Genomic DNA, 24,778 nt, shown 5'->3' on the forward strand with positions numbered 1-24,778 from the left:
GTCAAATCTCAAATATTCCCTCAAAAACAACGCTTTAATGAATACAATGCACATACAAATGTATTATACAATAGAAACAACGCTATGCATGAAACACCTTGCATCGTTCGTTCAAAAAGCACAAAACGTATGATAAGAATTTGTATCCCAATTTTAAATAATATTTTTAAAACGATACCAGAGACGTTCTCGATTAGGAATCAGCCATTTCATACGAAATTACTGGTATTCTCTAAATTCTGCATATTATTATCGAGAAACCATCTGATTCGTATCCTGCGAATAAGTTTCTTTCAATTTCAACGATACCTTCAAAAGTCACAAAGAATACAGAGAAACACCTTGCCCCGTTCATTTTCCGTTAAATACTGGAGCTTTCCCGTGAAATCGATCGTTCTCTGAAATGTTCGTTTCATTTCCAAAAACAGAACCGCAAAAGCTACAGCTGCAGGCGACATGAGAAAAGATTTCTGCGGGAGAAGCACGAGCTGTAAGCGTCAGCTTGCTCTGCTTGCTCACGACCACGAAGCGGAGAGCTTTTACCGACGATCTTTTTCAACGTCCGTTAGCTCGAAGACACGAGCTACTCTCTGCGAACTCGAACGAGATCCAGGAAGCTCGACGAGTATGTAAACTTTTAGCGGTTACACACGCGACCAGCGTTTGGCAGAATGCTCGGGAAATTTATGGAGTGAATACCGAACAGTGAAGCTTTGTGAGTATTTCTCTACGCGTTAAATGTATTTTAAGGATTTTGGAAAGTGATCCATGGTGAAATCAGGTAAGATAATTATTGAAGAAGATACGGGCTATTTTTTATAAAAGGGTAATAGAAATCAAAGGAATAAATTAACGAAAACAATGAGAATCGAAACTAAAAGTCAAACAACTACTAGAATATTTATCTTTTTTCCATATCTATCCTAATCCTATCCTTTTAACGAAACTGCGAATTTTCATGAATTTGTGAGAAATTTGAAGATGCAAAAATGTGTATAACTCATATTATACATATGTATACATTATACCAGAGCGTAGTACTCGTTATAATATTTAATAAAGAAAGTAAATGTTTACCAAAGTCTAATTACTTTAACTATAATTATAAAAATATGAAGTTTTGCAGAAATATTTAATTAACAATTATCCAGAAGAAAACCTTGTACTGAGCAAGATTCTAACTTCACAATCGTAGCTTATTAAGTCGTTACCACGGCAATGATCAAAGCTACAAAAGTTTCCATCCAACGTTCTATCTTTAAAATGTAATTTCAACTTGTATAACCGTGTTTCCTTTGAGTTCGCGTTTCATACCTGCATAGAAACATACCGCGAATATTCGAAATTCATCCGACGGTTAATCGACGCTGGCATGAATCGATCGTTTGATATCAGATAGCAATATATGACAGAGAGGCGAACAATAATTCGCGTTATGGATGCCAGTTGTATTTGAAATTTTGCTAGGCCATGTGCAATTAATAAATAGAAGAGGAGGAAATGATCCGTGGAAACGTGTTGCGTTACATCAGAAATAATATTTGCAATTAGATATTGCATTAATGAAGCTCGCAATTGATAATTCTACGAACAGGCCGCTACCATAATGCTCGTAAATAATTGTACTTTGACGAAATGTACCTGCCCTGTTATTTGTCGTTTGCTTGTGTTTGCCGATTGAAATGCTTGTGTAAGTTACTCATTTATTTACTCGAAAATTGATTGCCGAACTATATATTAAATTTATGAAATTATATGAAAAATTGCGTAAGAGCTACCATAATAATTAATTCCAACGTTCGATAGCTACGTAGTATTAAAAAATTAGAACACGAAAATTTATTGCGGAGCTATCTATTAAAACTATAAAACTATAGTGAAAATTATTTAACTTACGACTAAAACTTCCAATGCAATTTATTCAATTCGTCATTTTGTCTCGAGGTCCCTTTTCCCGGACAATTTTAAAATTTTTAAATTTACTAACATTATTATTCGGTAAATTATTGCACAAAATTGATACAAGTTACTTACGACTCAACGATAAAGTTAAATATTAAAGAACTACCAATTTCGCCCAATTTTCTCAAGCCACACAAACCTAACTCATTTCTTTATTATTGCCAAGCAGAACCCAACCACCTGTGACATGTGTAACGTTAAAATTTTCATCGAGCACGTTCTACCACTCTGTCGCAAATATAAAGCTAAAATGACACAATGCGCTTTTTCATGAAATTTTCGGAATTCTTCTTAATAAAAGAATAAAGCTCCCGTAAGAAAACGTTATCTTTTCTGACAAATGTTGCGCTTTACCACGTGTTGAAATGTAATACAAAATATAATTCCACGCTTCGCGCGTGTACTCGGTATATACATTATATCTTATACACTGATAATATAAAATAATTATTAATAGCCTTCACGATCATCGAATTTTTACGCTTCAATCTTATTGTCGTGTTAGCAAACAAACAAAATTTGTAATTAACTTAAAATATAAACAAGAGATCATGCATACCAATAAAGCTTCTTTTAAATTTTATCCAAACTATACAAAGATATTCTATAACGTTAGAAATATATAATAATTGAATGGAAAATGACCATAAGGATGCAGCAGGATTAAAGACGCGTGTGATCCAGAATTCAAAATAAAAGAACAGATTCCAAATCCAGGAAGAGATTAAAAAAGAAAAAGGAAATCAACACCGTTCAATAAATGCACGGTTGAGTGATTGCAGCGATGCAAATCGATTAAGCGTTAATTACATAGTGTCCATCGCGTTCATGCACGTTGCGTTAGCGTTCACGTCGTTCCCACGCACGCATAATCCGATCATGGTGAACGCTAACGCAGCTCTGTACCCAATTTCGATGTCCCATTTCCATTTTCGAAACGGGAATCATCGCATCTTGCCAACCGCTTCACGGCGTTTCGAACCGCTGGCAACTTTCCATTGTTTCAACCCGGCCATTTGTCCCGTACAAAGAACCGATTTTATCGTACACGAATATTATTTATTCACGAAACAAAGATTACTTTTACCCTGGAAACGTGTTTCATAATTTGTGACGGTGCTTTTCGCGATTTTACCCGCCAGAACGAGTCACGAAGTCACGAGTTAGTGGATCTCGTTTTTCAGCGCTTTTGTTCGCGTTACTCCGCACCGTATGCATGACAAATTTTAATTGGAGATGTTGTCGCTGTGAGAAATTATAGTTTCGTGTTTGCTTTGGGTTTCTACGTTGTACGCGAGTTTGTAGCGTGGCAGATGTCGTGCAAGTACATGCGAATTAGATACATTGAGGAATAGGGGTGTTTGATAACAGATGATCAATATTGTGATAAGAGTTGGTTATTGTTCGGTTATCGTAACTGATCGTTTTTTTTTTTTTTTTTTACGGAAACGAGAATTTTGAGCGATCGTTCATTACCACCAAGTAAACTGGAGCTTCGAGAAGTAGAATTTTATGGATGTATTGAGAAACCTAACTCTTGATAAGCTAGTGATTGTTTTGTGAAAAAATGTAACATCATCTCTATTTTACAGTTTCATATATCTTAGTCAACCATAGTCAAACTGACCTCCTCTAACATTAGATATATACCGCTTATATACGCGCACGACTTACAAAGTAATTAAATAATTTTCAATTCATAATATTATAATTTATACATTTTCTTTATATAAGATCCATTAAATGTATTCTAGATTCGTGTATTTATTGTAGGGTATACATAACAAATAGATAATGGTATCGGATTTTTATTACTATGAAAGTGAAAATATTATTTTTAATTATTTGCTGATCGCTATATTATATTAATTCATCGTTTCATAAATACATTTTCACGATTTTATAGAACACGAATGCATTTGAATAAACACGAACAAATAACTGTCCCAGACACGAGATGTACGAATCTGAAACGAAATCATTTATGATCTGTTTTTTCATAGAAAAATTCTCATCGTAACTTCCGAAACCATCGCATCAAAAATAATATCCGGATGCTGTTTAACGGCGATATACAGGATACAACGCCATATAATATTACAAAAATGTTTCACACTTTGTCCCCATTAGTTGACACAACCACAAGCGACCAAGCGTGTAATAAATCCGCTTCATGTGGCTTTACGCGTAGCTCTCTGCGGCTAAGACTTTTTAGAGCGATTTTCCAGGATACTCGTGGTTTGAGAATATGCTAGTTACGTTGAACGAGAAAACCCAATAAACGCCTGCTAGTGCCAAAGAATACTTAAACGGACCTGGTATCGCCGGTTCGTCCGAGGAAACCATATTTTCCACGTTTCCACGTTCGTTGTCGATTATATCGTCAACCAAAGCGATCGCCACGAGCCAATTAAGTTTATACGACCGGCAACTCGTTTACCGAGGTAACCGTGGACGCGCTAGCAGAGAAACACACACGTGAAAATTGATTTACTTCCTAGCTTGCGTAGACTCGTGTTGATACGGAACACGAAGTCATAGTCGTGGATTATGGAGCGAGTTACGATGGTCAATTATGTTGATTCACTGAGATTCAGTTCTCATGGATAGGATTTCGTTTCAGAAATAACGACATGAGGTTAATTTTAGTTAACTACTGATATAGTTTTGTTTCGTTATTAATAATGTCGTTTGATAAATAATTTTGCGATAGTTTAGTATATTTGTAAATGAAATAATTAAAATTTTGTGCAATGTAAAATGAAGAATGGGGTGTGATTAAAGTTTATCGATTTTGTTTCGTTAGATAGTAATTTTTTAATATTATTAGGTGTTAAGGTAAGTTATAGAATTTGTATAAAATTTGTATAAAGTAACTATTGAACATGTAGAAGCTTGTTTTTATTATTTATTATTATTATTATTATTATTTAATTTATTATTGTAACAAACTATGTCTTCTAATTTTGTATCCCAATAAAGTAGTCAAAAAATATGGAATACAGGTGTTCATTGGTACAGTAACAAAATAATTATAAAATACGTAAAATTCTCTTCTTATTTGATTTTTCTTTATAAAGTACAATCGATAAGCCAGAATTTCAGAAATTAAGCGGCTCAATGTTGAAATAAGGGTAATTTAAACTTTATAACAGTATTACATTTAGCTTGGCTTCCTAAAATGCATGAAAATCCCCCCAAAAGATAGAACTAATTACACGAACGTACTGTCGAACAATTTATACGAACATACACATGAACAGTGCTGCTACAGTGAATAAAAGCATCAGGAAACTATATCGATCGACAGATATCTACGCAACTCTGTACACTTTATGTACTTCGTCATCAATCCTGTCAATTATCATCATTGATATCCAATCTAACACAACGTGGCTTGGTGTAACTACAATAGGAACATGATTAAGCTAAGCAATCGAATCTATGGCTAAAACAAATCACTGAATATCAAAGAAGAAGTGATTGAAATCGTATTTGTTGATTAAGTTAACTTTGCACTTTCTAAATATCTCCATTGTTTAGCTTTTGCAAACATTTAATGCTGATATGATAGTAAATTTTATAGAAATTCTTACATTTATATTACGTCGTGTAATTCCAATCACTGTTAGAAAGAAATAAAAGCTATAATGCAACAAGCAACATATAAGAATGAAATCTTCATCCTGTACACATTGATCTAAGAACCAAAAATTAAACTAATAACTTGTACATATTATAGATTTGAAACAAACATCAAATAGAATTCACTGTAAAAGGACATTCTTCTCGTTCTTTGCTTACCTTTGACTTTTTTCTCTTTTAATTTCAACTATAATTCAGAACAAAATAAGAACATTTAATAGTACATGATAGAGTACGTGACCATAAATTACGTTAGATCGCTTCGACAATGCACCGTATAACACATTATATGCCCATAAACACGCGTGTACACGCGTATCAGTAAGGTAATTTCATCGAATAGTCTCTTATGTCACGGCATAATTAGATCTGCGTTGAAATTGATCGGGTGTTTTTGCGGACATAGTTAAATGCATCGATGGCTGCCATGGAGACCATAAACAATTATATACTTGCTATTCTATTCTTTGAACGCTGTTACCAGCGTCACCGTGAATATCGAGCTTCCAGACGACATTGTTTATCGAATATAATGGATGAATGCTTTTACATTCAAACCAATCCATTTACGAACTCAGTCAATTTCAGTTCCACGCGATTCGATTCCTTACCTATACGGCTCAATGATTTCCATTGATCGCCAGTATAACCAAGTTGTTGCGATAAGTTTCCGATTTCAGAATCGTAATTCAATATATCTTGCCAGAACATTATTATTAGACTGATTATTATTATGCAAATTTATATCTTTATGAACATAATTAAAGAAATAGAAATTAAACATACAGACTCGTTTAATGCATTAAAAATTATAATGAGTATCATAGTTGCTTCTTGTGTTTTATATATTTTTGTATATCATTAATCACCATCAATTATGCGTTCGCACCAATATCTTTAAATTCCGTGTAAATGTATAAAAATCTACGGTCTAATTGTTATGACAATAATTTGACACAACGCGCTAAATTACGATTTAATGAAATTTGATGTCCTCTAAATATGAAATGTTTATTCCAACACTTATTTATTTCTCTTACTAATTGAATATTCCATATTGAAAACTTGGTAAGGATATCTCGAAGCTGAACAATTAACGAGATATTTAATATTGATTCAGCTCGTTAATTAATTAATTACGAAATTCTAAATCTGTCTGGAACTTACCAAGCAATCAAGTGAAAAGTCAGCTGAATTTCATTTTAAAGTGATAAATCAAATATTAAACGATAATCAAATGTGGATGTAAGGATCGAAGATTTATTTCGGAATGGACGACGTATAAAATACGAGACGTAGAAGATAATTTAGCTGTCGACGAAAGTTTCGACGATATCGAGTAAGTGGAGCACAAAACTTCCGAGGAAAAATATCGTCAGAATATTCACACGAATATAAATGTATCTCTCTCGGCTATTTCGTTTCCTTGGTATGTGTCGATAAAATTTATCTTAAATTACTATTTCTTAAGAAGACACAGGTAAACAAAGTCTTTTTAATAACTTGTCAACTTGTGGAAACCAAATTCGATTTCAATCTGTTTACACATAAAAATTATACATATACAAGCTCATTAAAACGATAGAAACCTTGTTTTGTATGATCTGCTTAAACGCATTTAAAAGTTACAATTAAAATATTAAGAATTAATTCTTTGATTTTAGGTATTTCATTACTAATAACATTATCATATGTATAGTAAAGCATATTGTATCTCGATTTTCATAATAAACATTTTAAAACCGAAGTACCAAAGATAATGTCACTTGTCGATTTATTCTTTCGTTGTCCTCTGTTTACAAACGATAAGAAAGAAATTTAAAAACTGTTCCATTGAAATTAAATTCGCCATTCAGCCGTTCAATATTAGCTCCAATGAACTCCGATGTCTCATCGATTTCATTTCGATGTCCTTTATTGATGATTATATCGATGAACCATTTAAAATTGAATATTACAACTCGTGTACATGTTAACATTTCAATGCACAGGTATATTTTATTCATATTCTGGATTCAGCTGCTCTTTAGCCATAGATACTGGAAAAGTATAACTGAAATTAAACGAGTAATCTGTCCCTCTGTCTATCTTTGTTTGTTCCCATGTTACCCATTATGTGTATTTTATGACAATAAATTGCGATCCTCATTGTGTTCGAACAAATATTAATGCTTCACTTGAAATTTCTGTACAAAGAGGCTCGTATTTCTGTTCGCGGAATTCTTTCCGCCTGTATAGAATATTTTCCCGGCAATTCATTATATTATATTATTGTATGTAATGGATATTACAACTTATAATTGGTATTTGATTTGTAGAAATATCGTGTATCAACGAATTTCATAATTTGCAAAATATGAGGTCATTAACTAGAAATTTCTTAGGAGCTTTTAATTTCCTGAGACTTTTGCACGCAATTGAACTAATATTACTACAACAGCAACAAATTCGATAATGAAACAGATTTGTCGAATTACAAATCGGCTGATTAAATTGTAAAATTATAAAAGACAAGCCAATCCATAATCCATAACTTGTAATTTTTCGATTCTTTGATATATATTATTAATTACTAAATTACTTCAAAACTGATATTACATTGTATGTATGATTATTCTCAAACTTCTGTAAAGTGTTTTTAAAAATATGAGTCTGCATAAAAATTCGTTGTCTACCCATCGCTTTAATTCGTTTTTCAAATAACTGAAAACACGTTAAGGATCGAGCATTCTAACATTAAATATCCTTATCAAAACCAATCTCATTTGCCTAATTGATATCCTTCATCGTTCCTTGTTTCCATTATAACATAAAGCGATGCGATTAATCAGGTTATACCAACCAATTATTATCTGCAGTCAAAGGTCCTCAGGCAGAAATAATACAATCTAATATCCACCTTTCTCTCGCACAGAACACAATCGCCCGAATCTCCATAATTTGGCGAACAATTCGACCAAACAATTCGGCCAAACAATTCGCGTAAGCACAAAAGCTAGTGAGTTAGTTTCCACCATATCTGAACACCATCAAAGGCATGGCGAGTTGCCTTTGAATTTACAACGTGATGGGAGTGAGTCAAGTTATGGCTAAGGCATGTCGACTTGCGGAAAATCCCCCGTACCACGATCAAGCTCAACTTCCGGCCGCTCCTAATTGACTTCCAACACGTGGAGACGTTCGTGCCACGCGAAGGCCAGTTTCAGGTCGCATTAACTGACCCACTCTTCCCTTTCAATCCGGGTTAACGAGTGCTCGGCTAGCGAATGTTCAACAGTTAGCTCGTGTATCACGAATCGTGCTAACTTTATTGTGAAAACGAAGCCACGTGAAAAGTGATTTGATCATGAATCGAATCGGGGATTAACTTCATGTGGCAAAGGTATCGAAGTAAATTTGTGTTACGGTAATTAAGGAGAACGCAAAGAACACGGGACAGGTCTATTCTTGTAGATTTTGTTATTTTTATGTTACTGTGAAATTTTGTGAATAGTCAATCGACATTTTTGAAATGTTTATTAGGCTAGAAGAATATATGGATACTTAATTTCATAATTAAGTAGGAGGACAGTTCTACGAATATCATTAAATTTGAACGTTTTTTACCTCGTCCTTTTCCTGGGATCTTCGAATATTGAAAATATTGTTAGTATAAAAGTTGTAAAATTTATGAATATATTTATGAGTGAGACTTCTTTGTGAGTAACGATGTATCTATGTAAATTAATTTTTTCTTTCTAAACATTAAGCGAATCGTAAGGTAAATGTATCTTAATACTACTTTACTGAAAATTCATTACTATATTCATCAAATTTATTCTTTGGAAGAAGGTAGATGAGAGAATATTCATCATTTTTTATAGTGAATTACGGTGTAGGACGTGATAGGCTAAAATTAATATCAACGACAACTCGTTCATTAGTGGTTTCACGTACTCTAAAACCACCAAACCTATTCCTGAGGATCCCCAAACCGAACGCGGTTATTGGTATTTTACACGCGTTATACTGCGCTAATACTATCCAATATTACATGGTTTATAAATTGCACGTGATAATATAATGGTAAAAAGGTAATACTACCAGGCCTTCGTTCTATGATCCAAAATGTTTCCATTCTTCATTTTTTCTTATTTTCAAGATACAATTAGGGTCTTTAAAATGTTTTATTGTCGTTTTATTGGATTTAACGTAAATATACGGTGCTAAAAGTTGTATGAATAATTAATTAAAGCAGTAAAGCAATTTTTCTTACTTTCCTTGTATGGATAAAGAAATAACGGGCTTTTAAAGATAATTGCCTTTTATAGCTCTTAACAGTAAAGTACAGCTCGAGTGAAAGTCATTTCTCTTGATTGCATATATCTAAAGGAAACATTAAACTCTCCACCATAAAAGTATTCGATAGAGAATGATAGAACACGAAATCTAAAGCAACAGTTTTAAATTTGTAACTTAAAATGCCAGATTTGTCATAATAAAGTGGGATTTCATTTAATATAATATCTTAAAGGTTTAAAACGAATGAACGTATACTAGGATCGTATGTAGTTAAAACAATTCCAACAATAATGTATTTATAATACTCCATTTTATGCAAAATCGTATTTTTATAGATACAACTAACGTGAATACAAGTGGGGGTCGAGTATTGATTTATTTCGCTCTCTAATTACTATATATAATGAGAAATTTACATTGGTAACTTTATATATATATATATGTATGTATTTTATCATATGCAGTCTAATAATAAATAATAATGATTACTAATATCAATAACGTAATAATAATAAAATGCTTCTTATAAAAAGTTGATATTACCAGAATTATCTTTGATAGTTTAAAAGCTGATGTACACACGCGACGCACATTTATAAATATAATCCTTCTCAGATTTCTGTAACATTTCAAAGTCTCTTTTGTCAGAATACTCGAAACTTTCTATAGATCACTCGAGGCAAATTCACGGAGAACACGCGTGGGTATCATTGAACTTCATTACAAAGTTCTCGTCACTCTGCTAATCTCTCAAAGAAGTAGATTCCATCGAATCAGCTTTAGAATTCGAGATGCTTACACTCGTAGAAGCTATTAGGTACCTGAATCGATCCTGCTAACATCTATATTCAAGAACATCCTTCTACGACCGCGTTTCGCCCATGAAAATCCTATAAAAGGATTATTGAAAATCACCTATTCATGATTTCCAGCGTCACGCGCCATTAATCTTTATATTGGGAGTTGTCACTGTTATACGCCATTTCATGAATTATATGTAGAAATGCCAGAGGAAAATACCGTTGGACCAGCGTGGAAATATTTTTTAGAATAATTTTCTTGTCTACGTTTTAACTCCCGCCATTTAGAAATGCCAGGAAATATTATGCTTTTCGAATGGCAAAGCTGATATTCGTATCACATCACTGCGATTTTCATACGAAATAAAAGTACGACATGAAAGCCTGGAATAAAAAGTATACCATGTTTTATCTAAATTTTTATATTTATTTTGAAAGCGACTTACTCATTTGCAAAAAAAAATGACGTTATTTATATCGCGAACAAATAAAGAACTTTTACCCAATTTTTCTAATTCAACTAATATTCTTCGATGAAATAATAATACCCAAGCATTCTTGCCAGCTAGATATATTTATAATCTACATATCTATTCTCAGAATATGATATATCTCCAAATAAAATGATAAAATGATATATTATTTGAGCAATAGCTCTCTCCAACATTTCATTGAAACAATTCTGAAGCGTTTGCCCGATCTTATGTACGATTAGCTTATATACAGGGTGGTTGGTAACTGGTGGTACAAGCAGAAAGGGGGTGATTCTACGCGAAAAAAGAAGTCGAAAATATAGAATAAAAATTTTTCGTTTGAGGCTTTGTTTTCGAGAAAATCGACTTTGAATATTCGCTCGGTACGAATACTTTAAAACAATCTAATACGTTAGAAAGTGTTCATAGAAATTTAATTAGAAGAGCAAAAGTATGTGTTCGGCAAAATGAGCAACATTTTCAGCAATTTTTGTAATAATAAACTTTATGATTACTTCATATTATTTCATTATGTATTCCTAATTTTCCGTTACGGCAAAAACAAACTTAAACTACGATAATATCCATCGAGACAACGATCTACAATGAGATACGTTATAACGAGACGTGATAAAGTGCACGCGTACCGAGCGAAAATTCAAAGTCGATTTTCTCGAAAATAAAGCCTCAAACGAAAAATTTTTATTCTATATTTTCGACTTCTTTTTTCGCGTAGAATCGCCACCTTTCCGCTTGTACCACCAGTTACCAACCACCCTGTATATTCTGAAAATTAAGTTTATACGGGGAAACGTCTCATGGAAGTTCCGTGGCATATTCGCGATTCACTTTTTGAAACACGTACGTCGCATATTTTAGAACGTTCTTGGTAATCCTTTATGCTAACGCAGTCGCATATGACGTTTTATATTTTATAAACATGAGATTACTTCAACGGACTGACCAAGTGAAATGAGATTTGCGAACGTAATATCAAAACCTGTTTCACCAAGTATCTATTATGATTATTATTCAGCACGGAATCATGTAAATTTAAATGAAATATACAACGACGAATAATCAGACAACGAAGTATCGACTGAACTTTTTAAACCACTTTCAAGTAACTGATTTGTTACTTGAAACTTATATTTATAATCTGTCACTTAATCCATCGGAATAATATTACAGAAACTCGGCCTGTTATTTTAAATAATATAATTTATATAACGGCAACCCAACCCCAATATGCAAATCTTTACACACATCCTACGCCTAACGTATCAACGTCTAAATCCAATGAGAATAGAATTCGCTGTTAACGCCCAAATAACATTCTCAATTATTACGTATGAAAAGCTTATCGAATCCCACTCAATAAAGCTATCTCGATTCCTGACTTAACGAGTTACAAGAATCCTCGTTTCATCCCCGGTATCAAATGTCTCCAACCCTGTTGATACACCGAAGCGAGATAATTGAGATTTCGAGATCAACGAATCTAATCGAGTCAATCGCTTAGATCTCAAGTTGTACACCGTTTCAAGCGTTTCTCTCGTTTCTTCAAATTTAATTCGAGAAAGGAACGAATCAGCGAACGAGAGACACAGGTTCGTTGTTTTAGTTTTAATCAAACCGGATCGTTTAATGAACGAGTGCAGGCTCAAAGGATTCAAAGCATCGCCAGAAGCTAGAGCATTATGGAGCAAAAGATAATTCTCATCGAATAAAGGAAGAGGATAAAATCCGAAACGAGCGATGTTTCGTTGTTGAAAATCGCTTGGAATGCGGGTTTTTTTTCTAGAGCTTCCTCTGTTGTTTTCTAATTTCCTCTCTTTGCTGGCGACGATAAATCGGATAAATGTCAGAAACGGCAGTATTAAGTCGTTTTTACGTTCAGGATAATTAATTTTACTTTGTGTTGCTGTCGTTTTTCGGCATCAGATGTCTTGTTCTTTCATCCTCCACTTTTCAAAGTAATAAATACGCAATTTATGAGCAGAATGTAACATTACTGAGACATATGAACTCGTATACGTAGACATATCCTAAGCAAATAGAATCTATATCGGAAGCCATCCTAAGCCATAAAGCAGGAATTAAGAATAAATAATAATATACGAACTCGTACGTGAAACCAAATTGATCAGTTACTGTTCTGGAATTTTTTTTTTTTTATCTGTATACCAAAATATATATGATTACTGTCCCTTGAACTAATCTTTCAGAAATTTTTATCATCTGGATGGAGTCGATTAGCTTGGCTATAAATACAATAGCGAACGTTCCTTTAAAATTGGATAAAGTTTTATTAACCTCTCGAGAAGATAGAAATTATATCTTGATAACTTACAAACTTATTAGTAGATTTATTATTATATATCTTTTATACGCTTTTGTAAATTTTTTTCATTTGAAAAATGTTTTACGACAGCGAATAACTGTAAATTTCAAATAAAATTCTAATGAAATAATGCCCGTTATGGTCGTTTTCCTGTGCATTTTAATTTATCAAGTTGATCAGCGTCGTGGCTTCTGAGCAACTCATATTTCAAGCAAATAGTACGTCGCCGATATGGCGCATGTACAATAAAGGAACGCTGGTCGGATGACGCGACCGCAAAACTTTTAAACTCGATGCGACGCACGTTGAACGTTCGATCAAATATCGGCAAATATTTCAATTAGTTGTACGGACGCCGATATCCGATATCGACTTGGTAGAAACGGTTATTATGGCTTCGTAAATTTTACAACAAATGGGATAGTTCGCCGCGAGTTTTCACCCACCACCATATTGCAAACTTACCGAAGAGTGGATACGCGTATAATTCGATTACAATCCGGAAATACGTGAGCTCCCCAACGAAACGTAATAGAAATGTTACAGCGTATACATTTTAGAAACCAGAATATTCTGAGCGTTACATATGAGCGATGCGAATACCCACAATTTACATTGCAAAACATTTAGTGAAAAAGAAACTTTTAGATGAAATTTTCAAAATAAATACTACGTATAGTGTACATATAATATACATATAACACGTATCGAAGAAAGGAATTGTGTACTCAACTATAGATAATTCTGTGTATACTCCATCACACGATGTATGTTCAATCTATAGAATCCTAACGCTAGAAAATTACTCGGAACTGGAAGTATCAACGTTTGCTCGAAGCGACGACGATGATACGAGAGCTTATTTCGTGGAATCTGAATAATTTCCTAGCGGATCGTACAAAGTACATAAACTACGTTTCAATCACCTTTGTGATAATCCAGCACACGTACGCACGCGTTCGTTATCTTCGCTTTTGGTATCGCGAATCGACGAACAGGATCGAGGAAACAGAACAGAAATTCCTTTTGAGGCTATTCAGATGCGTGTAATTCGTGCTACGAAATTTATGCGTGCACCCGGGGTGTAAGGCACACAAGATGTTAGGAATTAGGTCGACGTGTGTTTCGATGAACCGCGGTTCTGCGTTAATTAACCACGTCTGCTTCAATTCGTGGAGCGATCCAGTAGCGACCAGAAAACAAAGTTCAACGTGAAAATTTCATTCACCTACGAGTGAATGGTGGATTATCGTTGTTTAAATAAATAATTGTTTGATTTTCTAAGATGAGAATCATTTGAAAAGCGAAACAAACAAATTGCTGAAACTTTTCGCTAACTGAAATTGATTTAGAAAGAGTCTTCGTACACTCGTCGGTTTTTGGATGAATAAAAATTTCAATCAACGTAAAGTGGTAATATCGCGAATAAAATGTTCATTTACTTAAGGAAGTCGGTATTTTTTTTTTAATTCTAACGGAAACACATCTTACATATTTATATCTTTTCTAATATCTTTCGATAAAATTCTGCTGACATTTATCTTAATATTCTTAGAATCCTCAAAATCATTGAAATTTTTACAAAACGCTTTCTTCTTTCTTCGACGCAACATAATTGACATGTTTTCGAGATCTTTTCTGTCGGACATCTTTTTCTTTTCTCCGTCACGGAAGAACAATAGAGACAGGAAGAGAACGCTGAATTGGAAGCTATCAATTAAAAGCTGGCCGCTTGCCGAACAGTTGTCGATAACTGAAAAGATTCGATTTCGACAACCAGAAACAGATCCGTGTCTGCGATTTTCGCAATTCGACGGCGCGAGGTATCGATTATACATAAAAAAAACGTCACGGTGAATATTCGGATATCACGGATATCCGAATATTCGTTTGACAAGAGAAGGTTTTCATCTTTCGAAGATATTTGCATCGCTGTCCAATATATGGTCCAAGATGTGACGATTTAATTATCGATATCATAATTGTTCAAATTCTGTAAACTATTGTAATTATCTCCGTTTTGATTTATAAAAATTGTCTATTTATAATACAAATATAAAAGAAACCTGCCGCGTACGTTTTATTCTATTTATGAGACAACACATCCCCTTCGGATTCATCTTTGAAGTAGTGTCAGTTATTTTCAGCTCGATTTACACACGATCCTCTCCTGTTAAGTTTATCAAGAGCTTTACGTATCTTTTTCACCACTGGTTGTATTATTTGGGTTTTCCATTTTCCATGCCATTCGTCCCTTTTTACTTCACATACGTGTCACCTTAAAGAATTTCACCGACACGAACGTCAAAATTCCGTGGCTTTCACGGAAAAGGACTATTACCACTTCGACATGATAAATTTTATTTTTTTCTATATTTGTTCTCTGTCATGAAACCAATTTTTAGGTAACAAAAATTACGTTTAATTAAAAAATTGGAAATTTACGAAGTTTTTTAATACTTATTGCTTCATAATACTTTAATTAATTTTTTTGATTAATTAAATAAATTTCTAGGAAGCGACATCTCTTAAATATTTGTCAAATTCATACATACTTTCTGATAAATTAATTCGAAATTGGCCGATATCAACGATCTAGATTTAAATATTAGACTTTCCACAAGACCCAGAACTTTTAAAACTTCGTGAACCTTAATCCATCACGCGATTTGGCTATCAAAAAATGTCCCTGAAATTTGTACATGCGATAAATCGCTTTCAACACACTTCCAGCTAATTTAGAACAGTGTAATTTTTACTTACTTTTTACTAATATCTATAATATCATATCGATATCAATAAATTGTTTTTTATATAACGCGATTAGATTACGCCTAGATTACCTATATTATACCACACGTATATCATAACTTCTTTATACTATAACATATAATATATGGCCGACCGTAAATCACAAATGTGGATCAAGATTTTCAGGCTTTGAATATAATCACGTATTTTCAATCTTGAAAGTATCGTCGCTTTAGTTTCATCGTTAATTCTGTTGTTACAATACCTTAGTATCTTACAATTTTATTATATTATATTCTTTTATTACATTTTAGTATTACAAAATACAATAACTATAATGTTCGAGTCGAGATTCGATTTACTATCATTCCAAATATTATTTTCTATCGCATCCCATCAAATCGATATCCAAATTTCTGAAAGAAACTCGCGAAATAGAATATCGACATCTCAGAATATTCCCAAACAGAACTACAATATCGAGAATTTGAATCCCACGATGGACTTCAATTTCCAACCTGAACACGAACATGCACAACATCAAATCACGCTTCAATTAAAAAAAAAAAAAAAGAAAAGAAAACATGTTCCTCCCAACGCTATTCGAACCTTCGCTCATACGACACTTTTACCTAGTAGCTAAAGCGAACGATAAGGGGACGCAATAAAAACGAGAATGTCGGTCAACAGGCGTTCCAGCTAAAAGGAACACGGATAAGCCATTCGAGGGTTGAAAGAGCGGCATGAAGAGTGTACACTCGCGTGAACACACGCTTCCTAGCAACGGAGCAACAACCGAACAGTCACGTGTGGGTGGCCGACAAAGACCGCCTAGCTTAGCTGGCACAAAGAAAATTTTAACAGTCTGTCGATTACATGTAGGTACGCGTCGATACTGTGCCTTTGTCTCTTCGCTAGCTAGCAACGTAGACGTCGATTCAGCAGCACGTGAAATCTCGTTAATCGTTGACGCGTGTCGCGCCTCGTCGTTGAATAAGCCAACACGTTTCGCGCCAAGCTTTTACAGCTAGCAAGCTTTTAAACAGAAGAAGGGAGTCGAGCGGAGCCTCGACGTTTTTGGAACGCAAGAAGCGAGCACGACCCTCTGAACCCTACGTCTCAGACAATGGATTGATTATATGGCTGAGAAAGACTGACGGTAGAATTGTCAGGCGAGATGAAAGACGACAGGAGCGTGGATATCTACAGAGTAGACGAAATCGCGCCGAATTTTATAAATGATAGTACTATAAATGAGAAATGGTAGGGATGTAGATGAGTTATGTGGTCGTAGAAGGAATTGAAGGTAGGAAACGAAGTTGTAACGCGGGTTTCACAAGGGAACGACCGAAGAATGCAAGATTTAACTCCTCTGTTGTTCGAATTGTGCTAAATAAGTCTTGTTTGGAATAAGCAAGTGAATAAGTGATCACCAGATTGCAGATTTTTATGTATTCGTGAAAAATTTGTCGGAAATGTAGAAATGCGTGGGATGCACATAATAATATGTAAAAGTATATAAAATATAGTACTTCCTATAATATTAGGTCGTCCGGAAAGTTCCTTTCGTTTTATAAGGAAATAATAGATACACAACATTTTCCGTTTTATATTATTTTATCGAATTACGCATGATCCATTTTGTTTTATCAAAATAAAGATCACAACGTTCGACAGATTAGGTTTCATGTTTGTATAAAGATGCATCGTTGTAAAAGACGTGTCTGTGAAAGAAAGACACTTTTTGGACAACCTAATATTTAGTGGATACGATAAATGCATAAATTCAATTTTTAATGGTTGTGCTCGTAACTACTAATCAGTATTTTTTCACAACTATCTCAAACCTAGGTATTATTGTTAGGTTTAGTCCTTTGCTTAGGGAGCCAGAAATTACGATAGGTCTAGAAATTAGTTTATAATCGTGGAATCACACGTTTGCGGACCAGACAAATTACTAGGGCTGTGTATCCTCAATGTTTAGTCACATGTCGTAAATCCGCAACCCAGAGTACCTACATCGGCAGTTAGCGAGCAGAATTCTTTCTCGATGGATGCTCGACTCCTCACTAACATTGAACCAGCTTGGAGAATTTGACGATTTGTAAGAGAGGGTAAAACCGCCATTAATTCACCGTAAAAGTCTACATCTGGTTACTTAATGTAATTCACTTTTTCTAGAATGGAAGTTTCATAAGTTTCTTTAACGCAATGTTTTCATAATTCGCAAGCATATCTGTACAGTATAATTCGCATAGTTCAAAGTAGAACAAAGTAAAACATTTGTATACCTCATCGAGAGGTTGACCCTTCAAGAAGGATTTTTTACAGTCGACACACCACCGTGCAAGGAACATCAATGTTCGCACGTGATTTTCACTAACACGAGCAGTAACGATACGATCCACACAAGCACTAGCAACGTAACTTTCCACGCGACTGAAATACGATTCAAGAGGCAGGAAGCTGTGTCGTGTAAAACACACACAATGTTAATAAAGATATATCGTTCTACGGAAAAAAAAACCTGTAAGAAGAAAGTAACAAACCGAGAGAGAGCTTCTTTATACATCAATCGGGACGGTTCTTGCTGGAGAGTTTAGAACAATCTTTACGTGTCATACGTACAACAAGTTACGACCGTCATTTGTCTGAAAATAGTTCCGCTAACATAAAAAGAAACAACGAAAGGAATATCTTTGCATTGTGGAAGAGGTAAACGACAAATATTCTACGCGTGGTAACGAACAAAAGAATCATCGTAGAGAGAAAGATAAAATGGATTTAACCGATGGAAGTAATAGTAAGACAATTTCGAAGAATATAGGCGGCGAGAAAACTACATAATGGTATTATTTCGCATAAAAGAATCGTAACGCAAAAGAACAACTGTGAAACTGCTGGAAACAGTAAATTCTGCATAAACGAAGATGCTATAAAGTTCTTACAATTAGAATGAGCCAGGCGGTAATACGAGAGAGGGTAATAACTGAACTGACAATAAAATCAATCTGACGGTAAAATCCCTTCAAATGGATAATTCTTGCGGTTATAATAGGCACTAGGAACGAACAAACGAGTAATGGAACATTCTTATCAATTTATAACATCGTAGGTAGATGTAAAATAAGACTATGAAACCGTGATAGAAATCGTTATGAAGAAATGTTATTCTCCATTGAGATCTAATTTTATAGTTTGTACAATTCTAAAAATTTACTTGAAACTTAAAACTCTTGACTCGTTTGCGTTTAAACGCCATCGAAATTTTAAGATGCCGTAGAAATTCATCAGAATATAATCAACGTACTTGAAAACATAATAAAAAGACAACGCTTGATTAAAAACTGATAATTTTCATCTGTGTTTACAACGTTCAACGAACACCGGAAATAAAATAATTCTTGTTCCTCCGAAGGAAAATTTCAATCGAGATAAATCCAGTTTTTCGCGAGCTGCAGCGAATTCCTTGTTCCGTATCTTCCAGTCAACCTAGTCGCGATGTTTTGCCAATAAATCCGAGTGGAAGTAAACAGAGAAGACAAGAGAAGAGAAGGTAAGAAATTAGAAGAGGGACGAGAATGTTGGAATAAAAGTGAAACGAGAGGCATTTCTTCATCGAAGGTTTTGCTGTTTCGTAGCGACGTGAACAAACGAACCTCTTGCTTTTTGATTAATGTCTCCGAGGAGATGAACAGATGCGAAAAAAGTGTCGTCGTGTTCTATGAAAGCTGCTCGGCAGCAAAAACGTGGAAAATAATGGAGGAACAGGTGAAGATACGGGCTTGCAGATTGATGAGTGTTATGTTGAATAATGTTTCGAACAGACGCGTCGAAATGATGCGATTTGTTGGAAAATCTCCTAGCGCTCGCGACTAAGTTGTTATTGTAATAGTGTTTATCGTATCAGATAACAGAGAGAATGTGTTAAATTATATTTGAATGAAGCTTTAATTGAAATCTAGAATGAAATATAAATACGTATCGAAGGCTAAACTGTATATAAATAAAGCTATATTAACACATATTCAATTTTTTATTGTTCATTATTAGATCAGTGGCACGTACACGTACACGCTTGTACATGAAATAAACAGTCAGCAACGAGCTAATATCGTTTGATTAAAAATTCGCGAATGATAAATATAATTCTCGTTTGTAATTAAAATGTCACAAGGACGAATATTTATGTGGATTTAACTTGGAAAGTGCGGAGACTGGTTGAATTCTCGTTGAATCGTAGATAATAATAGTATATAGAAGAGAGATCTCTCCTAGCGTCACGGCAATTTATCATAGCTGGAAAATAAAAGTATTTATCCGCTCTAATCTGAACATTCGACAAAATAAATGAGAAACGAGGTATAATCTGGAAATAATGAATTGAACTCGGAGATGGTAAGATTAATCAACGTTTCGTGTTGGAATAGCTAAAACAGGCAATCACTTTGCTACAACATCGCTTTGTATGGATTCAGCTTCGAAACTGTTATTATAAATTCATCAAAAGATCTCCCAATTTACTCGAATTCATAAATAAATAAGACGGTAATATGAATTCCCATGTACGTCAATTTATTATGAATACACGATAGCGCGATATTCGATAAAAGATTTAAATGGCTAAGATGAAATCAAGTCGAAAATGAATATTGTTTAAAGAACATGAGCGTCTGTATAAAAACGCCGATTCGAAATGGAGAAGAGAGGTTCCCACGTTCATAGTTTTCAGATAAAATCATTGAACAAATGCTTCTTCATCAATTACTACGAACAAATATCGGAAATTATATTATACCAGTTATACATATTTTCGAAGCTTGAATAAATATTATTCGCTATTATCTTCTACATTATCGGAAATTCTATCGACTAGACATTCGGAAAAATATTCATTTCCGCCCAGGATGCAGGGATTACGCGAACCTTCTGCAAATATCCATCAAAACAAATACTTTGTTATTGCTCTAACAGTTTTTAGTAATATTAATCCAGAAATATTCACGAAATAATTATAATTGTAGTATTTAGTACGTACAGATTACGCGAATCTTTTATATAATTGTGGTTTGATTATTTATTAATAGTTTCAATCTTAAGTTATAAAAATTGCAGGGAAATTTTCTGGGAAATTACAGTTATACTGTTTCATACTACGATGCAGAGGAGAATGATATTTGAAAAATTAAAAATATGAAATGGTTCTATAGAAAAATGTTCTATAGAAAAAAGTTTGTGAATTTTTTGAGACTTCGTTAATATCGGTTAAATTAAACTAATTTTTCAGTTAATTAACAGAACTCTCATCTTCTGACTGCTACGCTTAATGAGATTTTATTCCATTATTATGAACCTCGCTCAGTTATATCTTCGTTAAAAACTAGATGAACATAAAAAAGACAAAACCAGGCTCATGCAATTACAGCGATTGTACTGTTTTAATAAATTCTAATAACAACACAGTACAACTACGTAGAAACAGGATAAAATCGAGAGGACATTGATTAAACGATTCAATCGTTACGATGTTAAGAAGTATTTAACCCCGTTTTGATATCAGGTCTGTAAGTATGAAACCGGAATTTGCCTATAGATGGCCCTAGCTGATAATGTATGTTATCACTAATGTGATGTTATCACTAAACTGCGTCATTGATACCAAAAGTCTTTGTTGACATTTCACATACAATAAACGTGTATTTTCTATACAAAAATTCCGATTTCATATTTACATACCTGGTAGTCTTGTAAAATAACTTTTAGATTAATTAATTGCTCCTACGATTTACTGTTACAGTATCTCAAAGCGTAAACAATTCGATATCATATGTTTTATACTAAACAGCAATAACGACATTTTTAATTTATAACAAATTACATTAAAGATAGACCTTGTTCATGTTAATAAAATTATTTTATAGTTACACAATATTGTTTCATAAAAATGTTCTTAATCTTTGATTAATACAATTCGCCTTTTCTTTTTCGTCACAATAATAGCCAATCGATTATTAAGAGTCAATAAACATCGACTTGGCTATACTACGACAAACGTATACTACTGATTGTTGGAAGAAGAGCGATTTAACGAGAAAACTGAAACAAACCTTGTCTTTCTCCTTATACGTATACCCACCATCTTCGTTAACAAAGTAATCTATTTACACAACCATTCTTATTTACACACACGTACATACGATACAAATAATGCATGATCGTGTGTGTCAGTGTGCAAATATTGAATATTATCAGATTGATGGAAAAATATCGTTCTTCTTATTCTTTAAAAGGAGCAAAATTAAAAAGTATCGACGTACTATCTCCTGTCTGAAATATCTTTTCACATTGAACTGGTACATTGATATCAAATACTTACGTCCTTCAATGTCATTATAAATAAAGAAGTAGCGTATTTTTTCAAAATACTCAATAATTTTGTTGAAAATTAAAAATATCCTTTTTTTAACTACGCTTACTAAACTGTTTTCATATAACAAGATGTTGCATAGAAATGAAGGAAATTGCTAAACTAATTTAATTAGAAAATATGTAATATGAATGTCTATTAAAGTTAGTAATTAATTGCAAGGTTCCATTAAAATTTCATATTAATTGTATCGTTCGATTGAACCATTACATTTTATTTCCCCAATGATATTATTGAACATTATCAAACTCAATCTAATACACGCTATCTCAACCTTCTCGAAACGCAATCTCCAACTCCAATCCTGTATCATTTTTCCCAATTTTCCTGTCTTCGTATTCAATTAGCCCTGTAATAATTAACGAAAACACAATAACGTCGCGTATGAATTATTTCACTGGCACTGCGGGGCATTTTATCAGAACAATTCAAATTTATTAATTGGGAATGCAAATAGTCACGGCAGAAGTAAATCCTCTAGCGTATCCCCGCAGCTCGTCAATAATTTACACGGATGTTATCTTGTCGATCGTCAAAGCTCGTCGGCAGGAACATCTGCATGCCGTGCAATTAATAGTTCCGCCCGATTATGGTAAACTGCTGCCTATACGTGATTCGCGAACCAAATTAGTGGAACATTACTGCTAACGATTACATTCCGTGCATCTTTATTCGGACAATAAGGGACAACATAGGAATATTGTTATCGCAAATAATCGAAACTGCTTTTGATATATTACCATAATCAACTGCTGGAGAAATTAAATAATCGAACGTGATAAAAATAAGGAAAATTTGAAATTATCGAGTTTCTAGCTCTTTTATAATGTACGAAAAATTCAAACAAGTGGCAATCATTTTTTCTAGACAAAATTCTGCGACATATTCTATGTATATATGTAAATTAGGAAAAATATTATAAATTAAACGGTGTTAAATGTCATAGGTAATTTGAAGATTAATTAAAAAGTTATAAGAAAGATACAAAATATAAAAAGAATGGTAATTGATTTCAAGCTGTAGTAGAAGGGAAGAATAGAATGTCTCATTTCGAAATGTCCACCATCCCTCTTAGTAAATACATACGAGACTGACGATAGTGTAGAAAATCAAATTCGTTAGTCAAGGAAGTTCATTTCGATTTTATATCGTTTATTTTATTATATTATTTCAGTGAATCGATCATCGACATTGTTCCTTTTGCGAAATTTTCAACACGTAAAAAGTTAGTAACATGAAGTAACATGAAGCATAAAGTGGAACATATACAGAAACACCAAAAATTTTGTAACACCTTAGAAAATGAAAATTGATAAACAGGGCACTTTATTAAGTGTACAAATTAATCGGATGCCTTTATATGTAATCCATCGTAACTCTGTTCTAAATTAAAAAATTTCTCTTATCATTCTAAGGTTTTGGAGTGATAAGTGTCAATTATAGAATTTATTAAATTATTTCTATTTAATTTACACTTTTATTTAAGTATATAAATTATACTTTTATTGATTATATTTTGTGTTATTCTACACCGCTGACTATCTGGAAGATTGAAAACTATTTTGCTTTTGATAATATGTTTAATTGTGTAAATAACCGCCTAATTATAAATTACATGTGATAAAGGCACCGAATCAACTTGTACATTTAATAATTAAGCAAAACAGTTATGTTTCCAGTGAATGTTATTGCCGTACTTAATAATTAAAAGAATAAGGTGTGCATGAAAAGTTTGATATTTTCATGATGCAGATATACATAGTCATTATACGATTATATCCTAACATAGCTGTTTCAATTAGTATTCGAAAGGAGTATAATTACTGTTGGATACAGTTTATACTCAGGGAGCTGAAATTGTAACAGCCATTAAGACACGTGTAAGAAAGGTGTTTTGCTTGTGGTAATATCGATATAGTGCCATGAAAAGGAAGTACATCAAGATTTCGTAGGGATATAATTAGTAGTCGCGATGTAGTTATCGATGAATTTACTCACAAGGTAAGTTACCCAGATGTTAAATTAGTTTTGAAGAAAAAAGACGGTCGAAGAAAAATGGTGTCAAAGTCCGTCATAAGCAGCTCTGAAAAATGAA

General features: G+C 33.5%; 1 protein-coding gene across 13 annotated transcripts in view; it reads right to left on the minus strand.

The window, feature by feature from the left end:
* LOC100651767 overlaps window positions 1–24,778 on the minus strand; it is a 158,263-nt gene that overhangs the window by 83,918 nt on the left and 49,567 nt on the right. For 6 of the 13 annotated variants that reach the window (XM_012312632.3, XM_048409471.1, XM_012312633.3 and 3 more), the window contains exon 2: window positions 24,682–24,766. The exons of the other annotated variants lie outside the window; for them this stretch is intronic. The gene's annotated coding sequence lies outside the window, so the exon portion shown is untranslated. The remainder of the gene's footprint in view (window positions 1–24,681; window positions 24,767–24,778) is intronic. 13 annotated transcript variants of the gene reach the window in all.

Source organism: Bombus terrestris, chromosome 10 (genome assembly GCF_910591885.1).
Source record: "Bombus terrestris chromosome 10, iyBomTerr1.2, whole genome shotgun sequence".
In the NCBI taxonomy this organism is placed as follows: domain Eukaryota; kingdom Metazoa; phylum Arthropoda; class Insecta; order Hymenoptera; family Apidae; genus Bombus; species Bombus terrestris.